Below are 6,977 nucleotides of genomic sequence, written 5' to 3'. Positions count from 1 at the left end.
ATCTTTAAATGACTGAGGAGGAAACAGAAAAATCAAGAAGAAAGACTTCCCATGCTTATGGACTGGAAGAATTAACATTGTGAAAATGACTATATGCCAAAAGCTACACAGAGTCATGGCAAACTCCACCAAAATTTCAATAACATTCTTTACAGAACTAGAAAAAAATCCCTCACACCCATCTGAAACACACACACATGCATGCACGCACATGCAAACACACACTAACCAAATGGATCCTAAGCAGAAAGAGCAATATTGTAGGTTTACACTGCCTCATCTCAAATTATATATCAGGATTATAGTAACAAAACCAGCATGGTGCCAGCATAGTACCGACACTGTTACAGCCATTTTCACATTAGCTCTTGTGAATGTGCTCAGTGCTCACCAGTGCTGTGGATATACAGTTGATATTATTACCTAATTACTAGGTTTTCCACTGGTCTTTACTCTGTGTTCCTCTTGGCTATCTCCATTTTGACCTTTGTCTTTCGACACATTTATTCTCATTCAGACGCTTTATGATGCCGCCACTTGAACATCTGCCGTCTGTGTCATGTCTCAGTTGCCAAGAAGTATTGACCAGGCAAATGGTTGAGCAGGCAAAGGCACTTGTATCCACATGGCAGCCACGTGGTAGAAAGAGAGAACTGAGTCCTCCAAGTGGTCCTCTCAGGATAGTGTTGTGGTTTTGAAAGGTCTCCTGGAAAGGTCTGTCCATAAGCAGCAGTCTTGGGCACGATGGCCTAAGCAACTACGCATTCATCTTAGCCAGTGGGCCTCAGTCTTCCTAAGACTGTGACCCCTTAACATGGTTCCTCATGTTATAGTGATTCCCGTCCATAAAATTATTTTTGCTGCTACTTCATAAGTATAATTTTGCTACTACTATAAATCATACTATAAATACCTGTGTTTTCTGATGGTCTTAGGTGACCTCTGTGAAAGGGTTCTTAGCCCTCAAAAGGAGTCGCAACCTCCAGGTTGAGAACCACTTATCTCAGCACTCTATTGCTGAGTCACGGTCTCCATATTGAATAGAGGTTAGCGTGAAGACCATTGCGGAGAGCTCTTTCACTGGAGTGTGGCTTGAGGGTTAGGTAAGAACTAACCTGAGAAAAGTGACTGAGATACAGGACAGACTAGCTAATCCAGTGACAACATTGCCTGAGAAGGTGGACTTAGAACAGGAGGGACCAGAAAGAGATTGCTTTATTCAAAGCAAGGAGACAGGACAGCAGCCTGCATCATTCAGTCTGAAGTCAGGTAGAATCTCGTCACCATGGCAACTTGCTCTATAGAATACACACTTGGAGAGAATAATCACAATAAAAATGGCATGAATCTGAATGCCTGACAAAGAGGGACAGGAAACAAGAGAGGCCGCCACGGTGAGTCTAACCATGCAGTGTCTACATGGTTGAGCTCCTGAACATGCAAGCTTCCTGCTGTGGCTTGCAAGGCACCTCCTGCTTTGGGATCTGACATCACATAACTCCGTATCCATGGTCTCCCTCAGCCCACCTACAGAACCGCACAGGCTTTGTTTGACAAGATGTTTCCACCAGCCCCTGCTGGCTTCTAGACATTACCATTCTCTTTCCTGAGTTCTGTCTTGTTATCTAATTTGCTGTATCACTGGAGGTTTTGCAGAAGATCCACATTGTGATTGGCTAATGTGGAGACACAAACACAGTAAAGATAGGGTTGCTTGCCTTGGGCCATTTGTTGCTTCTTTGTTGTTAGGCTCTGAAGACAATCAATAGTAGGTTACAATTCCAGTGTCAATTCAGACATTCTGCCATGCATAATTAATCAATTTTAAGCTTCTAGGGGCTCTATCAATTCCCATACCCCTGTCCAATCTTTGGGTGACACACTTCTATAAGCTGGCAAAGTTTCATCTCAGGGAGCCTTGGATATCCCTGTTGGAGAAAAACAGGAAATGAGTGGGCCTGCCACCCTGTCATCTGCAGACATTACATCACCTGCCCCTGGCCTTTCTGTCTGCATTGCTTTGATCCTGCCTGGCTTCTTAAAAGCTTTTGTTTTTGCTGTTAGCATTTTCCAGGAGCCTCTTTGGGTCCTGGGATGTCACCTCTCTGGCATGATTCCTTCAGGCTTGTGTCATCCCTTGCGTTTGTTTTTGACTAAATGTGTCCCCCACTCCTCCCTTTTTTCCTCTGAAGGAACAATGTCGTACCACTCATATTTTATCTCAGTCTCCCCGGGAGCTCCTGATTAAGGTATCTTCCCTGGTAGAGCCTCGGGCAATGAGACTGAATCTGTTCTTCTGGCTTCCATCCTGAGCCTTCAGCTGTCCAGACCACACACTGGCAGTACAGTTCCAGAGGGGTGAGAACCGAAGAGTTTGCCTTAAAAAATGCAACCCTAATCTAGGGTCTGAAATTAAAACAAAAAAGAAACACCAAGATTAATAAGGAAAGTAAAGGGTCTTACAAACTCAGATTTCGTTGATCGCCTGGAATATATATGATGGAAAATGGTAGGCCTTACCCTCACTCTTGGGTTTTTAAATCTCTAAGATCAAAATATTTTATCCTAGCTTTGTACATGAGGGATGTCTGTGCACATATACGGATGTGCTTGTATTGAGGAACAGCACATGAGAGCCCGCTATGTAGCCCTGGGGTGCAACTCCATACTTGGCTAAAAGCATTAATTTTTAGCAGTGTCATCAGCTTTTTCTGAGATATCTTAAGATATTCTAGACAACCACTTCCATGGAGGCCAGAAGAAAGGAAGTAACAGCAAGACTACTGGCTAAGGTGGATTTGAAAGTCAAAGACTAGCTGTTTGTTTGGGCCATTTTAACATTGTGAATTAAAACCGTCCTAATTTAATTTTTATTTGTTTTAACTTTCTGTGTGTAAGGGTATTTCCTTGCCTCTGTGTTTATGTACTACATACATGCAGTGCCCAAGGAGGCTGGGAGGGGACATTAAATCCCCAGGGACAGGAGTTATAGATGTTTTTAAGCCGCCATTGGGTGTTAGGAATCAAACTCATGACCTCTAGAAGAGAAGTAGATGTTCCTAAGTGCTGAGACATCTTCCCAGCCCAAAAGCCCTCCCAATTTTATATTTTTGGTTGTGAACCTAACCTTTAATGGCTGAACCATCTCTCCAGCCCACCCTCCCAATTTTAAATGAATCTTTTAGATTTGGTCAGAAGACAGGCCAGCATTGGAAGAAAAAAGACTTCAAATATCAGTGAAAAAAATCCTGCCTGAGATGCAGAACCAGAATTTCTTGCTACAGTAGTCAGTACTGCATGATTTGTCATTTTAGAACTTTTTAGAAAGAGCGTTACACACAACAGTGATAGACATTAGAGCTTTGACTGTAGACAAGCATCTCACAGCCAGGCAGCACCGCCTCTGCGCAAAGCATCTTCCTCTTAATCCTCTCAGTGTTCTCCTTCCGCTTGCCTCACTATACATAATCTCATGTGACTTGATTCGCTATGCAAACCAACTTGACACAACAATACCACCCTTGGCGTTTAAAAACAGCAAATGGATACATTCCCTCTGTCCTTCCCCATGAAAGATGCACACTCAGGTACTAACTGTTTCCCCATTTCATGGAGAGTCTCTCTGTATGCATGTGTGTGAAAGTGTGCAGATGCGGGCACGTATGTGGAGGTCAGAGGCCAGCCTTCAGGTGCTAGCTACCTTGTTTTTGACCCAGGATCTCTCACTAGGATGTCCCTCATTAGGCTAGGCTGGTTGGGATAAAAGTCCTATCATAGAGAGGAAGACATGGTGGTGGAGGTGTGACCCAGCTGATCACATTGCATCCAGCCAGGAAGCAGAGAAAGGTGGTGATGGCTGTCCGGCCCACTTTCTTCTTTTTGTGTGGTCCTTACCCCTTAGAATGGTGCCATCACGTATCAGAAATTCTGCATAACAAATATTTACATTGTAATTCTTAACAGTATCAAAACTGCAGTTACGAAGAAGCAATGAAATAAATTATGGTTGAGGGGTCACCAAACATGAGGAACTGTATTAAAGGGTCACAGCATTAGGAAAGTTGAGAACGACTGTGTTAAAAGATTCAGTGTCCTGGTAGGGAACAGTTTATAGTTTGGAGATATCCAGCTTCTGATTGAGCCTCGCATAAAGGAGAGAGAGATGACTGGGCCTCTGACCTTCCCTATTCACGGAGACTCAACCCTTGTAGCCAAATTATCCCCTCAAATGTCCTCCTGCAAAGACCACTTGGAATTTGGTTTTCCAGTATGTGTATCTTGAGGAGTCACCAATGTCTAGCCCATTAGAGACTCTTTAGTTCTCATGCCCACAGATGATAATTTGCTAAGCCCTGACCTATGAGGAGTGAGCCTGGAGTGTGACTATTTTAGCCTTTGCTACTGACAGAATAGTTAATAGAGCAACTTACACAGATGTCTCACGATGCTGTCCAAAGTGGCACTTTTTTTTTTCAGAACTTAAGTAAGAAGTAACATTTTCCTCTGAATCTAGAAGCTTAAAACTTCCCTGTGCAGAGAAAGGGCAGCCAGAGGGCATTGGCAAAGAAATCGTTTTCGTTACCAACCAGTCATTTTTATTAACAGATAAAAGAAGAACATTTGGCTAGGCTCATGGGAAAAAGGTCATTCTGTCTAGAAACGATAATTAGTAAAATTTGATCCGCAAAGAAAGAATCTGGCACTGAGTGTTCTGAGAATAAGAGCCACTAGGAGCCCACACAGATAACCTTGGGACATAAAACTGCCCAATCTTGCTAGTTGAGGGTAACTGACTAGTCTGTGGGCAACAGGAATGGAAATTGATGTCAAGACTCACTGTGTAGACTTCGCGGGTTTTGAAGCATGCTGTATGTTACAAATTGTACCTAATTTCCACTAATAATTTCATTCATTCTTTATTATTTTCCTTTTTGTTATATCAAAATACCCGACAGAAGTGACTTAAGAAAGAAAGGATTTATTTTGGCTCAGACTCTAAGAAGGGATACAGTCCATGGTGCTGGGGAAGGTGTGCTTGAAGGGGCACAGGGTACCAGTCACAGAGCATCCACAATCAGGAAGCCAGGAGAGGTGAAGAGCTGGATGTTCTGCCATATTTTTAGTGGTCTGTGGGATAGCTCTGCCCACATCAGGGTGCATTTTCCCTTCCCAGTTAAACCTCTCTGGAAATGCTATCACATCCAACAAGAGATTTGTCTTGTAGATGAATCCAAACACACACACACACACACAAAGACACACACACACACACAAACCGGAACACTGTGTTTTATTTGCTGGGTATTATAGACACTCAAGACTTCACTATGGTGGTATTTAATTTTCTCAGCTTGATAGGATTTAGACTCACAATGAAAACCGTCTGTGGCATGTCTTTGAGGGATTTTCTTGGTTAGGCTCACTGAGGTGGGAAGACCCTTCCTAAATATAGGCGACAACACAGGCTGGAGTCTTAAACTGAACAATGGGAAAGTGAACCGAGCATCTGAATTCATCTCCTCCTGCAGCCTGCTGGCCCCCTGCCCTTGCCTTCACATCTTCCCTGCCCTGGTGGATGGTGACTGGAACCATAGGTCAGATAAATCCTTCTCAAGTTGCTTCTGTCAGGTTTTGTTTGGTTGTATTTTTGTGTGTTTATTTGTTTTTTTTCATAGCACTGAGACAGTACCTAACACAATTGTATTTATTATAAAAGATGCAAGTCAAGAGCTACCACTTACCTAATCCTCTACCCTTATACAACTATTAAACATGGAGCCTTGTTATAAAATGAATTAAGTATTCTAGCTCGCCTGTATAACACACACACACTCCAGGGATTTTATTTACAAACTGTAAGCCTAGATTGGGCAGGTATTGAGCTATTCTAATTTTTATCTCAGCCATGATGTCCCTTGTTACTTGCTGTTTCTCCTGGCCACGTGTTCATGGTCCACCACCTCTCATGGCGGTCCCCTCTCTTTGTCTCCTATTTCCTTTGCCCTGGTCTCTCCTGAGACCCCTCACTTGTTCCTCAAGTCCTGCCTTTCTCTCTCTACTGCCCAATCACAGGCTTTAGCCTTTTACTGACCAATTAACTTGGGGAGCAAGGTTTGCATAGTATTACTTGGTATTCATGTGTATCTCCTCATCAGGGGGCAGCCAGATCTTGGGGGCCAGTATTTAGCATTGGAATACATAGCAGCACCAGAGCAAACCCAACACCTTATATCAACCCTGATTTTGTAGAAGGAAACGAAGCTGAGAAGGCTCAACTCACCTACTCTTGACTTCCTGGTCAGAGCTGGAATTTGAGCAGAGGCTCTCTGACTCCTAGGTAACATTCTTGACTATTATGCAACCATCAGCACAGCACAGCAACACGAACAAGAGGATCACAGTGTGTTCCCAAGGCAGGCCAGCCTTCTCCTCTACTCGATATCAGGAAAAGAAAGAAACGATCTTGAAATTTTGAAAATTCTCAAGTGATTGAACTCAAAATAGAAAAGCAGGGAAGCCTTTGACCAGCTTTAGAAATCCTTCAAACTCCTTGGGTTCTGCCATTGAAAGCTAGCCTGGGCCTTTCTGGTCTATTTTTAGATCTTAACAGCAACCATTTCCTGGATCCGTGGATAGGTTTGAACATCCTTATGAGGTTTTCAGATCTAAGTCCCTTTTTTTAAAAAACCCAGAAATAAAGATAGCTAAAAATGGGGCAAAACCATACAGAATAAGAATCTACCATTGAAGCAGTAAGAAGGCACACATACCCAAGCACACCAGGCTTTGTTGTGGCTTTCCTTCCTGCAAGGTGCAACCCCTCAGAAACCTCAAATGCTCTGATCTAAGTCTAGGATATGAAGTTCCTGTGAGTTTCCTGGTACCCCTTCTAAATGGTATCTGAAACCCCAATAGACATGAGAGACAAACCGTAAACACTTTTTGTGTGTTGAACCTGCTTCCGTAGCTGCATTGAC

Source organism: Grammomys surdaster, unplaced genomic scaffold (assembly GCF_004785775.1).
Source record: "Grammomys surdaster isolate TR1022 unplaced genomic scaffold, NIH_TR_1.0 125876, whole genome shotgun sequence".
In the NCBI taxonomy this organism is placed as follows: Eukaryota; Metazoa; Chordata; class Mammalia; order Rodentia; family Muridae; genus Grammomys; species Grammomys surdaster.
The sequence above is the reverse complement of the archived record's forward strand: the minus strand, read 5'-3'. Positions refer to the sequence as shown.